The sequence below is a fragment of the Carassius gibelio genome, chromosome B20 (genome assembly GCF_023724105.1).
Source record: "Carassius gibelio isolate Cgi1373 ecotype wild population from Czech Republic chromosome B20, carGib1.2-hapl.c, whole genome shotgun sequence".
Classification (NCBI taxonomy): Eukaryota; Metazoa; Chordata; class Actinopteri; order Cypriniformes; family Cyprinidae; genus Carassius; species Carassius gibelio.
The window spans coordinates 9661123-9684793 of NC_068415.1; positions in this window are offsets into that span (position 1 = coordinate 9661123).

Below are 23671 nucleotides of genomic sequence, written 5' to 3' on the forward strand. Positions count from 1 at the left end.
TGTTATACACTGTCTGTAATCTGGGGTGCGTAAGATTTTCTGATGTTGTTGAAGAAATCCTATACTTACCATGACTGCATTTATTTGATAAAAAAAAAAAAAAACAGTATAAAAGTAACATTGGAAAAGATTAGTACAGCTTAATTTAAATGTTTTCTATTCTATTATTTATTAAAGTTTTATTTATTCCTGTGTTGGCAAAGATTATTTTTTTGTCTTTTTAAAACAATCATGCTTTTTTTTTTTTGAACGGTTTTATTTATTTATTTGTGGGACCATTTAATGAATATGAAGTTGTAAAGATAATTAATTTCTTTAAAATATCGACTCTAACCTTTTGAACTGTAGAGTACAAAATGTTTTAAAATCTTATTCTTATATATATATACAGTTCAAAAGTTTGGAGTCATTATTTTATAGAAATTAGTACTTTTATGCAGCAAAGATGCATTAAATTGATCAAAAGGGTCAGTAATGAAATATTTACATAGCACTTTCAATAAATATTTTTTTATTAAAATAATAATTTAATTAGATTTAATTTTAATTTGTAGATATTCCATGTGGTGTTTAAATGATTTAATTTGAATTAGAATTTTGATTTAATTATTTTTAGGCTGTCAAAATAATGAATTGCATGATTAATCAGTGTAATGTGCAAATCTGTTGTGTTTCTTAGCTGTTTTCCAGTATCTTGTACCACAACTCCAATTTCTTTACAGGAGTAATTTTTTTTTATGCTCTGTACATTACAGACATCTTTTACTTATTTGTTTAATCAGCGTCTGTTTCTTGCATGGTTTTTAACAAGCCCATGCTGTTATTAAAGACTTAGTGTGGTGTAGACCGTTGTGTCAAGTACCTCCCATCATGCATTGTGTATGTGATGTGAAGTGTATGAGATGAACACACACAGTCCTCCATGCTCTCCGTGTCCTTCCTACATTCTTTCTCTCCATCTCTCTTTCTCTCTTCTTACGGTGAGACTGGTCTAATCCTATTCATTGAAGCCACTCTTTTCCTCTCCTCCTCTCATTATCCTCTTTTCTCCTCAACATTCCCCTTTTCCTCTCCGAATCCATTCCTCCAAATCTCTGTTTCCCCAGTGGACATTTACAAACCCTTGGGTCCCACCCTCACCATTCCTCTCTCTACCTCTCTCCTCTTTATTCTCACTCTCCCTCGCTCGCTCTCTCTCTCTCTCTGTTTCCGACTGGGCTTTGCTATTTAATCTTCTTGAAGCGTTCAAGATGTCACTCGCCCCTGAAGCCAGAGGGACAAAGGCCTAAATCCAGCCCTCTCTCAATGGGCCACGCCCCTCAGCTGCCGGTGTGCACTTTGAAGAAGAACGGGATGGGGGGCGATGCCGAAGTCCCACAAAAACTCCCATGGTCCCCAAGTTCTGCATTGGTGGCCCTCTTTTTTTGCTTGATGTGTTGAGGGCTTTGTGAGTCTCATGTGCACCTCTACTAAAGTAGACCCCCTTCATGCACATACACTAAAATGTATGCACTGAAGTTGCACGCACATGTACAATGAAGCCCATGTGTGCTACTTGAATTGAGGAGTGTGATTATGCTGTACCTCATTTTATAGGAAAAATATCCACTATGTTCTGTGTTTAATGCTCGGTACTAAGTTACTATTTTCTTTTATTGTTTTATATTCCCTATCACCCCTTAAAACATTATCAAATTAAATTCTAATTAAATTAAGTTCATTTTAAAGTCTTTCATGTTTTCCCCCCATTTATCACACATTCTCGGAAAAGCTAATCCTTGGTTTCATTTTATTTTATTTTATCATCCATCAACTCATCCATCCTCCCTACCTTCCTTTCTCCAAACTGTAAAATAAATACATTTAAATACGATTAATACATTTTATTTATTAAATTAAGTTAATGTTAAAGTCAAGTTTTTTTTGTATTTATTTATTTCGATTTTTTGTTTATGATCATTCAACCATCCATTCTTCAAACTTTCCTATCTTATCTTTAGGTACATTTATTTTATTAACATGTCTTTATTTCTTTTCATAACTGCATTATTTTTTACTTTCATTTAATTTGATTATAATTTAATAACATTCAGTTCAGTTCAAGAAGATTATTATTATTATTATTCATTTATTTATTTTTACTGTAGAAGGTTTTCCTCAAAATCCAAAAATGTTACTTGCTGCATTAGAAATTTTAAGTTTGCTCAATTAATTTATGCAAACTAACTAAATATCTTAAGCAGCACTTAAGTTGAACCAAATGACCATTTTTAATGCAACAGCATGTTGGGTTTTGACCTTCAAAATCTTTTACAATATCATTCCATAATATATTGGGAGGAAATATTGGGAATATAAGTCTACTACTATAAAAATAAGTACATTAAACTGCAAATTAAATAACATTATCACTGCATTGTTCCCATATCTATATCACAGTGCTTAGATCATTCTGATCAACTAATTTCCTTTGTAACATCAACACATCTAATTTCTCACTTTGTCAAAATTGAGCTTTACTTTAGTTTTTTTTTTCACACCTCATTCTGAAAAGCATTCCAGAATTTAACTTCCGGGGTCTGTAACTGAGGATTGTGTTTCGACCACTGCTGGAAAAAGGATCTCACTTCAAAAGCATTACAAACCACAGTGGTATCAAATCTCCCTAATGCGGTTATCCCACACATTCACTGCGCTCAAGGCTGATAGCGTCTGGCCACTGTCTTGGTATTTCCCTTTTAGAGGTAGCGCTGGTTTTGCTTCAAGACATTCGGTAGACCTGTTAGATCAGACCATGTGAAAGTATCAATGAACATTTTTCTCATTCGTAAAATGATGAGGTCAATAAGATTGATTGGATGAATACTGTGCACAACATTGAAACTGCTTATGCAGAAAATGCCATGTAATTCTGCTTGAGGTCTTTTCAATGCTGAGAAGTAAAACCAAATGAGACTTCAGTTAACATGTTTCTCATCACTACTTTAATTTGTTTCCCTCTCAGATGCCGAAACGAAACAGCACATGAAAGTTTCTGACAGCTCAAAGCTCATGAATATTTAATGAGGTAAGCGCTGAAGCAATTTATCATTGGTTGTCGGTTAATATACAGCTTGTTACATTCGGGCATTGTATCACTGTATACACTTGGCACTGTAAATAGCACTAATTTTATTTCTACAGTGTAAAAATATAAATGTAATGAATTATTATGACCACAATTTTAAAGAATGCATTACATTAGAAAGTTATTAATTATTAAGTCCACATCGGACAGTTAATTGATAAATAAATTAATTTTTTTATGCAGCATAATATTTTGTAATTTAATCATTCACATATATTTATATGTTAGTTATTTTGTGCAGTATATATTTGGTCATTTATTTAGTTTTATTTATCATTTATTTTGTGCAATATAATTTTTTTTCATTGTTATTATTATGCATGCATGCATTTTAGTCCACCATTCAGTACATGAATGCCATAGTATATGTGGTGATAACTGACTTTTCAGTTGATTCACCGAAAATGTATTTAGAAATTAAACAAGTGACTTTATCAGTGAGTCTTTAAAACTTGAATCATTTAATAAAAATGCTGCTTCCCAAACTGTTTTTGTTGAGAGAGCAAAAACAAAGTAGCTGGCAATACTGTGTTGAAATGTAAGTTACTCAATATACATTTATTGTAATTGTTGTTTAAAAGCAACATCACAATCATCGCAATTGTTTTTTTTCCCCCACTCTTGCCTGTGTGATTTTGCTTAAATATGCATGCAGTTGTATACATGACTTTTTAAATGCACCTGACTTATTAAACACACTCTTACTCACACCTTTATGCACCGTATTGTCTTTAAAAACACACATGCTGCCTTAACAGATCGCTCATGTGCTCTAACATATGACATTAGTGTGTGTCCATTGTGTGAACAGGCTGGTCCTCACTCATAACAGAGGCAGTAAAAGTGTCTGAGAGGGAAATATATGACCCTCCTTCTGTTTTCCTGTGTAGGGGAGAATAAGAGTGGACCCCACTGATATTTCACCCCCTCCTGCCCTGCCGTTAAGAACAATGTGGGAGCTCCTTTATGTGTGAATGACTCCGTCCCCACATTCACTATCTCTCATAACCTGCAGGACAAACAAAGAGCCAAGCACTTCCTATTGATTGCTTCAGTGAAGGTGGGGTGTGAAGCAATTTCTCCAAGGAGGAAGTTGCTCCTCAAAAAAGCTGAATGAGAAAGTATTGGCATTTCAGAAATTTTACATAAATTCAACCAAATGATACATAAAAAAAATAATCTCTCTCTCTTGAGGTTATTGCATTATATTATATTGTCAGTAATATTAGCAGTCATTTTATTTCTTATGTACACTATTATTTAAAAGTTTGGGGTCAGTAAGACGTTTTTGGAAAAAAAGGAAAAAGGTTATTTTTAGCAAGGACACATAAAATAGATCAAAAGTTATCAGTAATCAAACAGTAAAAAAAATATGTTACAGAATATTTGATTTCAAATAAATGCTATTTTTTAAGTTTTTGTTTTTGATTTAAAGAAACCTGAAAAAAATGTATCATGGTTTCCACATAAATATTACAATATTAATATAAAATATTAAGCAGAACATCTGTGTGCAAATGTTTTATATATATACAATTTTTACTTTATTTTTGATCAAATAAATGCAGCCGTATTTTTTAACAACCACAAAAATTTGAACAGTAGTTTAAGTAATAATTATATATTACTATTTCTAAAAATGTTTGTGTGTGTGTGTGTATATATATATAAATATATACACACACATATACTACAACTAAGGTTATAGTAATTAAAATGTATAATAAATAAAAACATTTTAATAATATTACTAGTGACATTAATATTTGTGCACTGTGAATTAATGCTTTGTATTAATAAATAGTATGTTAATATAGATCTAATGTAAGACAAATGCTGGTCTGTCTGTAGGAACATAACCTCCTTTTTTCAAAAGTTCAGTCATCCATGTAGACAATGCCTTAAGTGTACAATAAAAGCACGTTATGTGGTCTCAGTGTGCATTAAACCATGCACATCCTTGTAGTGATGCGGTTCCTAAGATGTTGGGATCAAATTGCAGGTATATCGAACTGAACGGAATGTGCATTTGATGTAATCTGCCTTACCAATTGTTCTTTTGTATAAGCATTCAAATAGGTTTTTTAATGTAATGCAAGACTGTAGTGCAGTGAATGTCATTTCCAGGTGCTGTTTGGCAGAGTTCGGTGGATTTGGATTTGTTGCTCTCTTTAAGCACAGCTAAAGGAAACAACAGAGCCAGTGGAACAAAAGTCCATCTGCAGATGCTTCCTCTAATATTATGTAACTGGAGGATGTTTCTGGATTTGCTCTGTGTATAGCTGTGATACCATTTGAACTCGTATCACCAGCTTCACTACTGTAGAAATGCTCTTAATAAGATGCTCATGCATGTGTATGGACAGTATTTTTACATTTTCTGGCAGGCAGCAGATGTGTCCGTATGAGTGTGAACATGCTGACACCTTTTCCTGTGTGTTTTTCGCAGGTTAGCAGTCTGTGAAGGTGTGATGAAACTTAAATAGCATCAGACAATAATAGAAATTGCTTATTAAATAGATTAATGTGGCTATAGAGCAATGGTTCTCTACCTTTCCAACTCCAAGGCCCTTCATTATCAAGTCCAGTCACATTTATTTATAGAGTGCTTTGTACAATACAGATTGTTTCATAGCAGCTTTGCATGAATAAACAGGAACTAACAGTGGTAATGTTGTAAAATAGATCATTTATGAAATTAATTCTATTTCAGCTGTATACCAGCTCTACAGAAACTGAAAATACTGTCATTATTCAGCTCTAATAAAGTTCTTTATTGTTTCAGTTCAGTTCAAAAAGTTGTTCAGCAATGAAGAAAACAATGTTCAAAGGCCTTATGACTTTTCAAGTTGTTTGTGATTTACTTAATAAATATGAAAAAATACAAAACATATATGTTATATATATATGTTTTATTTATATTTATATGTTTCTCAATTACTACCAAGTAAATTATTTTTTACCATAAAAATGTATATTCATGTGTAAGATTTTACTTGTCCAAGTCTAGAAATCCAGATTTCGCAAGAAAATCTAAAATTAAAGAAATGCCTTGGTTTTAGTTGTTTGGGGTTATTGTAATGGTTGAGAACCATTTTTGTAATGTTTATACAGTATATTGCTACATTTGATGGATGAAATTTAATTTAATGGTGTCTTGGTTTGTTCAGGTACTCTGTAAAAGCCTGAAGAATAGCACATGTGCTGCCCAAAAATGTTCACACACATCACATGCCTGACCACCATGCAAATCCACACCTCTCTTTAAATTTATCATCCCAATGTGTGAAGCCATTCACTCTTACAGCAACACATATGAGCACATTTCCATGCCTCCATTCTTTAATGTCAGCCGAGGGCTTTCATTAGTCTCTTGCATTCGTTTCAGACGTTCTCGTTGGGCGCTGGGCATAACCGTGGTATTCGATGGCCCATATAAACCTGTTATGTATACAAAATCAGAGTTAAATGCTAGCGACCTAATCTCTGATATTTGCATGAGGCGAGGGTGATAATTGCAGTCTGAAAGCACAATAACAGGACAGTGTGCTCTGCGTTTCCCATATCAATCACCACGAGTGGGGGAGAACCAAGCGGGGTGGCTAGTTAGCGCTGGTTGATTGTTTGCAGGCCATGACTGCGGCGCTTTTCGGGCAGACCTGGTGGGGGGTTGACCGGTCCCTCGCAGACCTGAGCGCAGCTCCCGTGTTCATCTGTCCATTCGGATCTATCACCCCAGGGCTAACCCAGCCAATGGCTACCCTTTGTCCCTTTCCACATTCTTCAGGCCTATTGTGTGGGCCAATACCGGTTAGGCTCATCCTTACAATTCCCTTTGTCAGGAGGACCCACAGCACAGAATCCAGAGAGGGGGAGAGAGCAAGCTATCGGACGTGGAGAGAGAGAAAGGGGAAAAAAGTTGCTATGTGGGAGAATGAAAGGACAGAGGAAAGAAAGGGATGTGATGGGCTGTTTTCTGATGCTCTTTTTCAAAGACATGGAGTGGCTAGCATTCACAGTGTCAAGTGTCAATATCTGATCATGTGGGGAGTCATGAAAGACGTTCACTTAACTTTGAGGTCCCAAACTGAGTTGATCCAATATATTCAACTCGAAACACAACAGCTTTGCACAAACATAAAAAGCAGTCTTTTGCACAGGTTGACCAGTTATGTGAAGTGACCGGCAACTAGGTGAAATGGAACCAAATGCTACGTTGCTGTTTAATGTTAACTAGATTAATGAGAACGAGTTAACGAGAAAAATAATTTGATCACCCTCATGTTGTTCCAAAGCTTACTTCTTTCTTCTGTTGAAAGTATTCCAAAGTGTATTCCACAGAAGAAAGAAAATCATACAGGATTGATATGAGGTTGATTCAGTTCTGCAAGAATTTTCATTTTTGGGCAAACTATCCCACTGATTAACCAATCGTTCATCTTTCGTAGCACAAAAATGTGAGTCATTCAAGTGAATTGGTTGGTTCATAAAATGATTCATAATTTAAGATTTAAATTGTTTTATTTATTTATTTATAATATGGAATTATTAAGTTAAATGCTGCTGTTTAATGCTCAACTCAGTAACCCAGGTATGTAAATTGTTCATTTTATTTATTTTCTGTAGTCTGTTTAGTATAAATGTACCTAGTGTGCCTTTGATATTAATTTATAAAGTCTCTATCTGTTTCTCTGTAAGCTCCAGTCTGGATCCAGAACACCTGAGAAGAGATGATGCTGACCCCTCAGAGGGCCTCAGATGATGCTACAGAACTAACAAATAATGCTACTTACTATGCAATCACATTCATGATCTGGTTGACTGTCTTGTATACATTTTTCTGAAGATTCCTGTCATTTGCACATAAACTGATCACCACTTATAAGCTACTACTAAATATCATAGAAACTTAATTTTCTGTAAAGTTGCTTTGCAGTGATTTGTATTGTAAAAAGCGCTATACAAATAAACTTTTATTGAATTGAATTGAATTGAATAAAAAACTTTTGCATGTATAATTTGTCTTGTATTTTTTTCTATTGATTTCTTCATTAAAAAAATGTACTTATCTGTTCATTTTTATTTTATTTGTTTCATTTTTGTACATCATTTCAGCTCAACCTCCTCTATAAATGACTTGACCTAAATAAGTTTATTATCTTTTTAAAATAATTTTTCAGCTTTATTGTTATTTAATAATTTTAAATTAGCAACTCATAACTTGGCTTCAGTATTGATTTTTATACTGCATTTTGCTCATCTTCCTTAAAGCTGCGGTAGGTAACTTTTGACGCTCTAGCGGTTAATAAACAGAACTGCTTGCGTCTTGCGGAAGAACATTGTAGCCGGATCTACTTCTCACCGTTTATGTCTATGAAGAATCACAAAGGTACTGGGTCACTTCACCGCGGTACCCCCGAAGCAATCTAAAATAGTCAGAATATAAACACTTATTATAGGTGCACCCTAGTGATTCATGACAAGCTAAAAACACGGTTTGGAAAATGGATTCATGGTGTACTCGCTTATTATATACATTTTTCTACATTTTGAACACAAACAAAGTTATGGACCGCAGCTCTGATTGGTTGTTTCTTACCGGGAGCAGATGAATTTCTGCAAATGGCAATAGGACCACTGGAAGGAGCCAGAGGAGCTTGATTTTTTCACAGATTATCTGTCTCATATTCTACTGTCAGGACATAATGACCGGTTTAACAAATATGTAAAAAATATAATTTTACAAAAGTTACCTACTGCAGCTTTAATTAATCTCTTATGAACACTTCTGTAAAAGGGGTAGTTTCCCCAAAAATCTAAATGTTGTCTTCATTAACTCATCCTCATATTGTTCCAAACCTCTATTACTTTATTTCCTCTGTGGAACATAAATGAAGATATAATGAAGACAAGAGGATGACAGAATTTTTATTTTGGGCGAAGTATTCCTTTAATGTAATCAAAGTGTGGTACATTTGAACGATGAACCAAAAATATGACCATGTCCATGTGTGTGGTATTAAAGCATGGAAAATTAAAGTTCTGTGACCCGGCGGGAGGGCGTCTGGAATTTCAGTGTCAGCTGAATCAGTGGCAAGCATAACAAGATACAGCCCTCTTTTACGCAAAGCAAAACAGCTTTTTATCACAAGCTATGTTTGAAATATTTAATCTGTTGGCTTCTACATTATTCCCAGCCTATTCCCATGTTGTATGATAGGACAGCTTTTGAAGAATGTTATCTGCTGTTATTTCGTAATGTTTGGTCAATGCTCTGCACATTCCAATGACATCATTACCAAACGGGTGAGTATGCAGAAATCCCGGAGGAGGGATAAGTTGTGTTGAATCTATAAGGTCACCAATCAAATCAATGTGTAAACAAAGAGAGTGCACACAAACACAAGCACAGAGCAAATCTATGACAAGAGTTAATCTTACTTTTGTGCTCAATGTAAATAGCACTTTCTCTTTCACACACTAATCTGATTGGTTTATTTGGCCTGCTAGTTCCCACAGCTCTCGGTCATAGCTTTTGTGTGCATTTGTCGTTATTTTATCGCATCGTGTCCTACTTGCACCATGACACGGCGAATTCCATGGCTGTTTCCTCAACAAACTACGTATAACAACATAAATGTGATTTATTGATTGATCGGTAATTGGGTGATTGATTGGTTGGCTGCACGGTTGACCAGTTTAAGAATGCTCAAGGGTTCATAGCCTCTTTCTAGGCCCTTCAGCACTGTGTGTGAGTTCAGTAAGGGGTCTTCGCTCATTGCATATGAATGAGTCGGGCCTCAGGGGATCTAATGCTTACAGGCTAATCCTCAGTGGTGCTGAAGATACTTAAGGCCACTTTATGACTCTTAAAACACATTGTTATCATCCTGAAGAGATTTATGACATCTCACTGCTGCATTCCACTTCACTGTTGTAGAAAGTAAAATCCAGCGGGGACAATGGAACTGACTGGAGAGTATGAATGAGGTTATCTCATGGTGTGGCTTGATAAGTAATGAGACTCAGCAAGGGTTCTTTGTGATTGCAGACTTTCACTTTATGTAACTCTATTAGATATTCACTGGTTTTCATCTTAGAATGACAGGAAATTGTGATTTTGGTTTCTTCAAAGCTGGGTAAAAGTACAGTCAGTTACAGTCTGAATTTGTGCGATATTGTCTCTTAATATTGCTTTTTTGCAGCCATCGCTGAATCTGTGGCAACCACTTAGACTCTTATGAACCTGTTCTTTTTAATGAATCAAAAACATACAACACAGCCAGTGTAGTCTGATTTATCAAATTACTTTTTGGTGCTTTGGTTTTGGGAAAGGATCTATGGAATACTGTAAATTATTAGTCTAATTCTAAATTGGATAAATTGAAATTCCTGAAGGCGTCAAGGCCAGTAAGGACTTGTGTGGATTCTGTGTGGGCCTGGTGAAACTTTACAGCTCCCATCACAGAGGTCAAAGTTGAAACGACATATACAATAGCAAATGGTGTTCAGGAAAGGAGCAGGGTGATTTGGGCAACCAATGAGAAAACACTGCATTTTTTGAAAATGTCAACAGCAGGAACTTAATGTGTACTTGGCCCATTCTATACATTCATTTAATAATCACATCTGTATTTAAACCTAGATTTAAGCTAAGAGATCAACTTTATCTCTTTAGCTACCAACTTTGACATCTCTCTGAAAAGAGCAGAAGACCGTGAACTCAACACAAAGCTTACGATGACAGTAAAAGTTAAATAGACTCCAAAAGTTTCCAACCAGATACATCTGGATCTGGTCTCATGTAATTAAACCAAGTACACCCTATCTTCCAGGAAATAATGACTTGTCGGACTGCACACATCTCGCCGTCACCTATTGACCCTGACATATCCTCACCCCCCCGTTGTGTCGGAGAGAACGCAGTTAAAACATTTGAAAAACGTTTAACCCGCACACCCAAGCCTCTGTTAACTGCATTACTGCTGCTTTTCATTTACGGCCTCCCCCGTCATCCATCTCCCTCGCTCCCGTTAACCACAGGAAGTCACTCACTTCCTCATTACAGCACATCAAACGCTTGCAACGATCATAAACCCACCCCATCGTTGCACCAACACATGCCTCCAATTCTGCCACTGCGCCCCGGCCGCAACCGTTTCAAAAAGCCGCTGATTGTCTCTGTAAATCTCAGGTTATAGACACAAGCTTCATCCAATTCTTGTTTCACAGGCTCTTTGCTTGAACCACATCACGCGTTCATCAGCAGGTAAATGTGTCACAAAGTGATGGAGTGATTCAGGGTTAGTGAGCGGAAGTGTGGTTTTATGGCTCGACTCTGTGTGAACTGCAATGACTGTGTGTGAGTCTGGGATTATTTACCGTGTATGATCCACACTCATGCCGTTCGGAGGTACTGCTACAGATCAGCGTAATAAACCATGTCATTGATCTCAAGTGGTTTTAATCATGGGCCACAAATCATTTTCTCCTTAATGTTTTAGAGCGATCTGCAAATGTGCTGCGACTCAAAACAAGAAGGCTGTGAAAGCCAAGCATTTGCTGAAAAGTGTTTCGGTTGGTCTTTTTGAGCGATTGAGTTCACAGTGGTATTCAAGATCAGAGAAGTCGGGCTTTCAGAAGCATGTAATTAGAGTTAAACCAAACTGAATCTTGCATCCAGAGCTTCTGTGCGAGAACCCTTTGAATGGGTTTCCAAATAAAAGGCTGCATGCACATTTACTTTTGTTCATTTAGCAGCGGCTTTTATCCACACTGAAGTGAGGAACAACATGCATGTACATTTGGATTCAAGACGTGCATCTGAGGCCTCTATGAATGTGCTGATTGATTTTGTTATTTATAGAAACTGACCACCATAAGAGGATGAATTAATCTCCATTACTTTAATCAAAGAGAGAAAGAGAGAGAAAGGGGTGATTTAGATTTACACAACAGCAGTTTTCGCTATTGTAACTCATCTCTTTGACTGTTATGGGATTGAACTGCTGGCCTTTCGAGTTTGGATGCAAATGGATGCAAATGTAGCTAAAGCAAGCGGCCTACAATAAGCACTATGAACTGTGACTGTCGTGTGATTGAGATTAATTAATGGGGCATTTTGGTAAGAAGTTGAACAGTAACTTGGGCCAATTAAATGCACATTAGGCAAATGAATATCTTTTATTTTCTTAGAAAACAATCGTTGGCATCTATGAGTACCTTTAGCCATGGAATGCCTCAAAAGACCAACACAAAGCTCCTCAATTAACACTAGAATAATGTGAGCAGATGTTGCTTTCTGATCAACACAAACATATGCATATACTAATACTCTTGTACAGTCTCGTATACATGAGTCAGTTGTGTTCATTTAAAAAAATAAATACAATTAATGCAATGACATTAGAATACTTCTTTATGGGCATTTTTTAAATTCATGAATTAATATGTATTTTTGATATTTTATCTAATTTATACTTAAATCTCATTTATTTTTTAAACTTCTGAATGTTTTTATGATGGACGAAAGTTTCGGAGGCAGTGTGTAAACATGATTGACACTACAATGAGGTCTTTTTTTTATGTGCAAATATGTGTATGTGTGCAGTGACCTTAATGATTGAGGTTCTCGTACGTTCACAGGTAAAGAAAATATGTTATTACTTGCTTATAACACATGATATTTTCAATACAAAGAGTTCATTTCTCAAAACTTAATTATTTTTCTTTTTCATGTTTGCTCTTACTTGTCTGACCGTTTTGAAAATCTCCACAGGGCATGTGAATGAGTGAGTGAATGGAAAGGTGGATGAATGAGTGACTGCATGAATGAGAGGATCGGACATACCGAGGGAGGGAGAGATGAAGGGGAGGTATTTAGAAAGTTATATTGAATCAGGAATTTCCTAGAACTCTCCAGGAGGGAGGGGAAGGGGGCGTGGAGAGTTAAGCTGGACCCCCGTCCCTCTCCTGCCCCCCTGGTCAGGCTTAGAAGAGGACTCATTCTGTAGCCTTAGTCAGCATGCTCATAGGGGGCCCTCACAATGGAGCTATTCTGCGGACAAAGAGTAGAGTTAATGCCACTATTCCACTGCGCTATGCTGCTGGGAGGCTCTTCTCAGGGCCGCCGCTAGCGTTGGCTTGTGTTAGCCATGGTGAAAGGTAATTTTCCCCTCAAACATGGTTCGGAGTTTAAGACAGATGACAAATCAGAAGTCACACATGAGGTAGTGAAATAGCAACAGGAGGAAATCCATTATTAATTTTCATATCTTTAAAATGTAGTTTAGCAGCTTAAATGGAATGAAATCTGCTTTTTTTCTCAAAATTGTGAGATGTTTTTACATTTCCCATAGCGGAGATATCCCATGGCATCCATATCTTATTAACTTTATTGATAACAATATATCCATGCATATAATTCTTCTTCTTCATCATGGCTTGTACAGAGACATATACAAGTGATCTAGATGAGAGTGGAACAACAGCCAATGGCAAGAGTTTCGGGGCAGGACAACCTTTTTGATTACTAATTGCAGTTGTTGGAGACCTGTTTGAAAACAGTATACGACCCATTTTGTATCGCAAGTGCAGAAACACATCTCTCCACTGTGCCTATACTTTAAATCAAAAGGCCAAAAAGAGGTTCATTTGCACAGTTATTGTATATGTGTGTGAATGAACATGTTTTTTTTTTATGGATGTATGTGGGTGTGTGTATGCGTGGATGTCACACACTTTTGTTAAATGAGCTGAGCCTTTGTTAACATGCCCTTAAGCACACCTAACCCTGACACCACAACCTCTCCCCTCTCTTTTATCTTCATTCATATAAGTGTCCTTCATCTTTCCATCATTAAAAATGTTCTCTCCTCACACTCCTCCTCACATTAAAACCCTTCTCATGTTGTTCCAGACTTTCGTTTGTCAGTGAAACACAAAAGCAGACATTTTGAATAGCGTCTAGTAATGTCTTTTTGTGCAACTATAATGAATGAATTAAGCTTTCACGATTCAAAAAGATCACAAAAACACCATAAAGTATTATAAAAATGGTCCATAACTTTTGTGGTACAGTTGCTTGAAAACCTATAGTAGCTTTGTGTGTAAAACAAGGTGAAATAGACTGAAATCAGAACAATTCAAATGGCTTATATGGTTGTGGCACTAACGATTCACCAACCAGATCTGAATCAAAATAATGATTCATTCACAAATTGTTCAGACTTCCTTTCAGAGTGCTCATTCAAGTGCATGCTGAACTTGAATCAAATGGTCCACTTTTATGGTGCTTTTTAGTCGTTTTAGGACTTGACATCTCATCCACTTTCATTATAGTGGCCTGGATATTCACATAATTGTATTCCATGCAACAAAGAAAGGTTTGGAACTACACAAAAGTGAGTAGATGATGACTAGTAAGTGATAATTTGTTTTTGTGTGTGTGTTCTTTATCACAGCATTGCTCGCTGTTGTTGACTTTTGAAAGCGCTGAGGGCACTTATTACTGATGGGTGGAGCGGAGGGGAAGTACATTTAAGGCAGTGCAACTCTAGACAGGATCTAAGGTCTTTGTCGGACATAAAGCATGTGGTCTTCTTTCTCCAAAGCGTGGCCTATAATGGCTGTCATGGTCGTTAAGCGATTGTATTACTCCCAGCAGGTGAAGGGCGAATCTCCTCATAACCTTCCTTTATTTTTCCTTCCCTTTTGTCGTTTACAAGCCATTGTTTGGGGCGAAGGCGAGGAAAAAGAGAGAAAAAAACTTTCTGCTGTTCTTTTGAAGGGTAAGCTGTTGTGCCTCATTGTTACGGAGGGACTTTGATGTTTTAAGTTTTAAATGGTGAGTCAGAGAAAGTTTTGGATATGACAGACTAGGTGAGGTGTCCCATTTCTGAGGGGAGTTTTCGTAGGGGTGTTTTTGAAGGGGATTGGATTTCTTTCTGCTTTCACCTGCTCTGAAGTCCTTATAAGTTCAGTGACATCCGCTCCGGAGTCTTCTAGAATGGACTGGGGCCTAGTGGGCTTGGATTTGAAATGTGCTTTATTCAGCAGCTCTAAGCTACCCAATTCTGGCCCTATCAACTTTGATGTTACATACAGATAATACATGCCACTGTTTACACTTGGCTTTAAAATCCATCTCTGATGATCAGAGCACAATTGGTCAGGCCAGACAGATCGCCTTTTACACCTGGAAGTCAAATGCATCTCAAATGTGACTCCTGTGACCACCTGATCCCACTTTTTTTCTGATTTCATCACTACAAACATTACTTTGTATGTATGCATGCTGCTGTATGTTGATAAAACAGAAAACAATAAAAACCACAAAAACTTTTGTTTATAAATATACTTCCATATTCTCTATGTCTCTATAAACTATATATTACTTTATGGGTATGTGCTTCACATAATCTTTCAATGCATGTTGACTTCAGGTAGCCTAAAGAGGCCAACTTCCTGATCAGATGTTAATATTCCTAATATTACTTTTTGAGCAGAAAATAATTTTCTCTCATACATATTTTTTTTATTGCTTATATACATTACATTTACAGTGAAGGCCTGTTCACATCAAGGATAATAACTATTACAATAAAGACATAGTTTTAAAAATCAGTTTACATTTAAAAATTATAAATAAACCCTAATATAAAAAACAACTTTATTGCCAAGGAAAAAAAACTCATAAGTTATTAAATATAATTTTTAATTAAATTAAATTAAATTTAATTTAATTTCTATTTAAATGAACATAAATTATTTTTATTGGTTTTAGTTAATAACAAAACTGCTCCAGTCTGAACTAGTTACAACATGGGCAAAAAACACTAAGTTCCAATTAAATGCCATTTTTGTCTTCTTCCTTTCAGAGTGCTCATCCAAGTGCATGCTGAACTGTCTTAATGGCACCATGTGTTACCTTACAACCTCACAAACCTACAATTACAGGTTTAGCAATTAGCTGTGAATGTGCTTTTTAACACATAATCAACACTCATTTGGGGGAAGGGTGCTTGCAAGGCAATAAATACACAATATGGGAGTATTTGATTGTAGCATTCATGTTAAGAAAAAAAGAAAGAAAGAATAATTAGGCCATTTAGCCGATGATTCTTTTTCAGAATGACTTACAAAAGTAAGAATCAATCATCATCACTCATAATTATATCAGCAGCTACATAGATTTGAGATATGGCTCATTTCATACTGAATCTCACTCTTTCCATCAAAGCAACCAAGCAGTACTGCCACGAATGTCTTCATTCTGCGTAAATTCAGACTAATTATTTGCTTGACTGCAATTCCAACGTAATTAACCTTGAGCATCATAAAAGAGGAGTTGCTGACTGGTGGGAAATATGGGAAAAAAGCTCACTGTGATTCGATTATATCAGGCGATTTATATTTTCAACAATGTCGTTTTCACATTCAACAGCTGTCGGGCAGAGGAAATAGGATATGTGCTTCAAATTAAGTAGGCTAATTCATTAATCTGATTTAACAATAAGAAAGGAAAGAAAAGTTAATTAGTTGAATTGGTATATATTATCAGCTGGTTCTTGTATTGGCCTCAATGGCCTGGATGTTTGTCTCAAATGAATGATTACCAAAGTAGCCTGGAGTGCACCATAAAAGAATAGAATAGGGGTCAGGAAGAGAAACAGATGCCTTAAAACAAGGCACTTGAACTAATCTAGATGTGTTTGAGGTTCTCTTAATTGGGGATATGTGTTAGCGTCATGTGTGCAGTGAGGGTAGCAGGCGTCTGTGATTAGATTGTGCTGTGATCCATCAGATGGACTGACAGGTTGGTAATGGCCTATATTCTCCTATCAACCCTAGCGTGGCAGCACTCTGACACCAAAACGGCAGCTTGGCGTCATTTGCCATGACCCAGTATCTTGAAGTTGGAATTATTATTTTTTTTTTACATCAATTAAATTGACAATTTGCTGGTCTGTGTTCTCTATTGCTCTCTGCTAAATTTGAATAAATAAATAAATAATAACATTTTAAAAATGAACACAAACATGATGTTTCAAGGGTTCTTTTTAAAAATGTTTGAAAACATAAATACGTATAATTAATTTATTATTTTTTAAAATTTATTGTATAATTCTGTATTTATTTAATGCTCTTGTATTTTTTTTTTTCTTTACTCCGTATATGCTTTCTGCTTTTTTTTATTTATTCATTTGGCAGATGGTTTCTATCCAAAGAAACTTACAAATGCTGTTGTGACTTTTTGATATTTTTTGAATTTCAATTATATCTTTTCAAACGATTCATGTGACGCAATGCTGAATTTTCAGCTTCATTACACTAAATTTAACCTCAATTTTACATGATCTTCTGAAATTATTCTAATATGCTGATTTACTGCTCAAGAAACATCATCAACGTTTATACTGATCACTGTTTCTGTGGAAAATATAATAAACTGCCATTCAAAACTTAGATAAGATGAAAAAACAAAAGCTAAATAGAAATAAATTAATACTTTTATTCAGAATGGACACATTCATTTAACCAAAGTGATTGTATAAATATTAAAAAAGATTTGTATTTCAAATAAATGCTTATCTTTTAAACTTTCTATTTATCAAAGAAAACAGAATAAATTGTATGCATCACTGTTTCCATAAAATATTAAGCATCACAGCTATTTGCATCAATAATAACAATAGGAGCAAGTATAATTAAGATGATACATCTTAGTGGGAAAATAATTAGGACTTAATTATTTAATTTATTTTTTTTCTTACACATATGGCACTGGGGTCTCTGAGACCCTAACCATAAATACAATCAGCCAGGACAGAATAACTGACTGACTACAGAACAATTGCCAAACAGGAACGGTTTGAGGATATCTGTTTATAGCCACAGTGTACTAATCAATACAGTGGAGTAACTTACACAGCACTAAATCAGTGGCTTGAGTGTGTTCCGCAACACACACACACACACACACACACACACACACACACACACACACACAAACACACATTAAACTAAATGCCTCACTGAGGTTCATTAAGTTGATTTCCTTTGAGGGCTGGCCTACATTTGTCTAAGAAGCTCCAACTTCTTCTCTGTGATCAAACAGACAGATAACTGTCAGAGCCGGAGAGATCAGGACATTTGAACAATAGCACCGCCCCCTACCAGCCCTGAATTGTTACGCTTGCTTTCCTAACCTCTGCCCTTTTCTTCAGGCTCCCGTAATGCTGAAAGGCCTGTGCCATCTCCAGTGCGCTATATCATCCAGTGTTCAGAAGTGTGTGTGTCTCCCTAGGTTAAAGGTGCTATTCTGTCAGGTCACGGACATCAAACCTAGTTGATGGGACTTTAATTAGCATGAAATGGGCATTTCGTCTCTGGTTCTGACAGTTATTCCCCTCTGAAGAGACTTCTCAGGAGTCTCCCACTAAACGTAAAGTTGTTTGCCGAAAAAAAAATGGGTTTGTTCAATCTCAAAATTATTTGATTAAACTGCCAAAAGTTATTTAGAAATTATATCTTTCATTTTGTGGCTCTTAATCTGTCTCATTTAGTATGTACTGCTTTAATTAACTCATTTGTCCTGGTGGTTTATTTAAGCTAGTCATGGACCTGGCTATGTGTAATTTGCTGTAATGCTCTCTATAATGGTAAGTTTAGTTTATACGGCAGCAAAAAAATAATAAATCAGGTCAAGCACATTTGTACACAAACTTTTGTGAAAGAATGATGGTTTCTGACGCACAAAGCACACACATAGAGCGCTCATTACTCTCAGGGTGAAAGGTAAGAGTCTTTTACAGGGCAGTTTGAGTTATGACCCTAAAAACCCCTGGCAACATCTGGACTCTATAATATGGACCAACCAGTACTGGACACGATCACAGTTTAGGCATCTTAATGAGGTCATCATTTCAACAGAACTAAATTAGTCAAAATGTTGTGAAAATAAGATGATCAATATTAACACTTAATGTACAGTATTTAGACATTTTGACTGCACAGTTAATAGAAAAATTATTGTTATTGCTATGAATTCTGCAGCGATTTAAATTATATGCACTACCGGTCAAAAAGTTTGAAATGATACATGCATTTATTTGCTGGAAAATACAGTAAAATCAGTAATACTGTGAAATATCATTATAGTTGATCTGATGCTGTTTTCTTATTATATATTATGAATTTTTTTTAGCTAATATTTGTGGAAACTGTGTTTCAGTACAGAAAAAATAATAAAAATAATAAATAATAAGCAGCACATCTATTTCTAACATTGATAATAATACGTAAATAATAAGAATACTTTTTATATTGGAACACCAAGAAATAATTGATAATAATTGAGCACCAAATTATCAAATAAAAATAAATTATTGTGATTACAATAGAGAAAATATTGTCTTCATCATTTAGTTCCACAAGACACCGAATAAAAGCAACATTTGTTTTAGTAGAATTCAATCAGATTTGGAGGATGTCCTGCTTCTCTCTCTCTCTCGTTCTCTCTCTCTCTCTCTCTCTATATATATATATATACTCAGCGGCCACTTTATTAGGTACAACTGTTCAATTGCTTGGTAACACAAATTGCTAATCAGCCAATCACATGGCAGCAACTCAATGCATTTAGGCATCTAGTTGTGGTGAAGACTTGAGTCCAAAGTTCAAGTTCAAACTGAGCATCAGAATGGGGAAGAAAGGGGATTTAAGTGAATTTGAACGTGGAATGGTTGTTGGTGCCAGACGGGCTGGTCAGAGTATTTCAAAAACTGCGGATCTACTGGGATTTTCACACACAACCATCTCTAGGGTTTACAGAGAATGGTCCGAAAAAGAGAAAATGAAAATGCCTTGTTGATGTAAGAGTTCAGAATGGAAGACTGGTTAAAGATGATAGAAAGGCAACAGTAACTCAAATAACCTCTCGTTACAACCAAGGTATGCAAAAAAATATCATCTCTGAACGCACAACACATTGAACCCTGAAGCAGATGAGCTACAGCAGCAGAAGACCACAACGGGTGCCGCTCCTGTCAGATAAAAACAGGAAAGAGAGGCTAAAATTTGCACAAACTCACCAAAATTGGACAATAGAAGATTGGAAAAACATTGCCTGGTCTTGATTTCTGCTGTGACATTCAAACAGTAAGGTCAGATTTTGTTGTAAAGAACATGAAAGCATGGATCCATCCTGCCTTGTCTCAATGGTTCAGGCTGGTGGTTGTGTAATGGTATGGGGGATATTTTCTTGGTACACTTTGGGCCCCTTAGTACCAATGGACCATCGTTTAAACGCCACAGCCTACCTCAGTATTGTCGCTGACCATGTCCATCCCTTTATGACTACAGTGTTCCCATCTTCTGATGGCTACTTCCAGCTGGATAGTGCACCATGTCACAAAGCTCAAATCATCTTGAACATGACAACGAGTTCACTTTACTCAAATGCTCTCCACAGTCACCTGATCGCAATTCAATAGAGCAGCTTTAGGATGTGGTGGAAAGGGAAATTCAGATCATGGATATGCAGCTGACAAATCTGCTGCAACTGCATGATGCTATCATGTCAATACAGACCCAAATCTCTGAGGAATGTTTCCAACACCTTGTCGAATAAAAGCAGTTCTGAAGGCAAAAGGGGGTCCAACCCAATACGAGCAAAGTGTACCAAATAAAGTGGCCAGTGAGTGTGTGTGTGTGTGTGCACCTGGTATTCCTTGTATAGTAATACAAGGAAATTTTGACCTTGTAAGGGAATTTTACGTCCCCATGAGGAAAACAGCTTATACATCATATAGAATAGCAGAAAGTTTTCTGTGAGGGGTTGGTTAAGGGGTAGGGTTAGGGTAAGCAGATACAGTTTGGACAGTAGAAAAAACATTATATCTATGGAATGCCCCCCCCACCCCAAATGGAAATCAGTATGTGTGGGGGTGGGGTGGGGTGGGGGGGATTGTCGTTGTTGTTGTGTGATACTGGGGTCAGACTCATTGTGTCATGGATGAAAGGCTATGTTTGCACACGTGCTGGAGGTTAAAATGAAAATGAGCTAAAAAGCAACAAAGAAAACACAGTGGACGATTCTCTGAAGGAGCGACAGGGAAGAGAGAGAGAGGTGGCTGACATTTACGGGGCACTGCCATCTGTATGGTAATTGCTACACACTGGTAAAGTTTGATCGCATGCATTTTCTTTCTCTCCTTCTCTCTCACCACTACAGTACACATATTATCACATTCTGCACCTGACCCAGAACAGATGGCACCCCCTCCCCTCTCCTCTTGCCCCCTGGAGACAATGCCCATCCAGTGAAGGGCATTTTAAAGCTGGCATCCTTTTGTTTGGGTGGCAACTCTGCATGTTACATGGATTAGAGCATTTCTGACGGTGCCGGTTGATAAGAATCAGAGCATGTTGTTATGACTTTGGCTTTTGTTGTAAATCCTGTCTTTAGTCTGTCTACAGTTTTCCATATGTTGTCCATCCTGTGACTCCACAACAAGAGCTGGTCCCCTCATACAGCGGAGGCTTGATTGACAGGCGGACACTGAAATGTGTGAACATTCCAGATCCCAGAGGAGACATTTTTTAAGGTGGGGTTTTTTAAAATGTCACTATACTGCATATATATATATATATATTTATTATATTATATATTAGTGTTTTTAAGGCATTACTTTTTTGATAGTACCCATCAGAACAGTTCAAAATCTGTGCTTTGAACTCAGTCCCTTCCGACTGAACTTCATAACCCCTTTTGAGACTGATTCAAATATAGACACACATATTTAACTCTACCATAAACAATCATACACTCACATAGTATGCAGCTCTTGTCTCCAAGTTTATTATAGGACAACATGCATGTCTGAGACCAATACATAACAATCAGACAGCAGTAACTAATGTTTGTGCAGGAGAAAAGAAAAAATATGAGAGAACATATGTGACATATAACACATGAAGGGTGAAAACAGGTAAACGGATTTCAATTAAGTTTATTTTTATTATTGTTTAAACATTGTAAAATTATTTTTCGAAGTTGTAAATAAAGATAATTGGAGTATGTTTTACGAGAAATGCAATTTCAGGTTTTCAACCTCAAAATTTCACATGTAATGTTACTTGCCACAATTTTCTAGCAAATTCTGAGTGAAAAAAAACAATCGTGTTTTATATACAAATTGTTTCAAAGAAGCTTCACAATCTCTATCTGAGTAAATCTCAGGTTTGAAAAACTAAATAACATACAGAGTATTGTACAGTGGCCAGTTCTATCAGTGTACACATGGTGGTGTGTTATTGTCTTAGCTCGAGGCTTTGTTTTTGTTTTTTTCCATAACCAGGCAGGATAAGCCATCGGCCAGATGGCACAGTGGGGTCCCATGGTTACCTCATCCTGGGGACCAAACATCGCTGACACGCACACATCTACAACACAGACTGTTATGTAACCAATCAGTCTAGACGGTCCAGTTTATAATCGCAGGTCTCTCTCTCTCTCTCTGTGCTCTGCCAGACCTTGTTTCTCCTGTACTGAACTCTTATTCTGTCTGTTTATTCTGGACCAGAGAAAATGGTTCATTGTGACATATTGGTGGGCGGGTCTTCAGTCAGCTTTCAGGCCATGTGACTGAAGTTAGTAAACACAAGCCCGCTCTACGGTCCAGCAGGATATTAGAAGCACTGGTCACGATGGCCTCCGCACAAAAGACGCCCCCTTCTCCCGCCATTTGCACATACACGTACACACACATGCACAAATAGAATAAAACACACTCACACTTGAAGTCTGCCACGCTGCAGCTGCTCCAGTTTCCATGGTAACGCGAAGAACAATGAGGTGAGAAGCTGCGGAGGCCAGTCTGAGTGTGTGCTGCGCACGCTTTCATATCCACTCGCGCTGAGAGTGTGTGTGCCAGCGTTTGTTTTTGTGTATGAGTGCCTGAAAGTGCATGTGGATGTGCCCTGTCGGTTTCTAAATCAACTGAAAGAGAGAGAGAGAGTGAATAACGAGGGAGATACTCGTTCTCCTTTGTCAGAGAGGGCTTGGTCAACCAGATCTTTCTTCATAGGGAGGCAGATGGAGGGAGAATGGCTTGATGAATGAAAAACAGGAAAGGTTGAAAAGAAAATTTGGGAAAAAGGTCCAAAACATGCTGTAAATATGTTTTTTTTTTTTAAATAGGAGTCAATTTAAGTACGTAGATATTAGATTTGTTTCAAGTATCTTATAATAAAGTCAGTTTTGACTTGATGTTGACGTAAAAAACTGAGAAAAAAACTAGATTTGTCCAGTTATTTATGCTTGAAATGAGGGAAAGGTATTTTTATTTGACAGCATGATTTAACTATGGGTTTTTGCTTTCAAAGTCATAACTTACATCCCCTTGAATGTCATAACTAAGTGAGTTGTTTCAGGATGTGTATGAAATGTGGATGTTGCCGCCTACAAAGAGGCTTCAAACATGTCTGAAATGTAGTTCAGTGTTTTATTTCTCAATTCCTGACAGGACTAGTGGCGACACA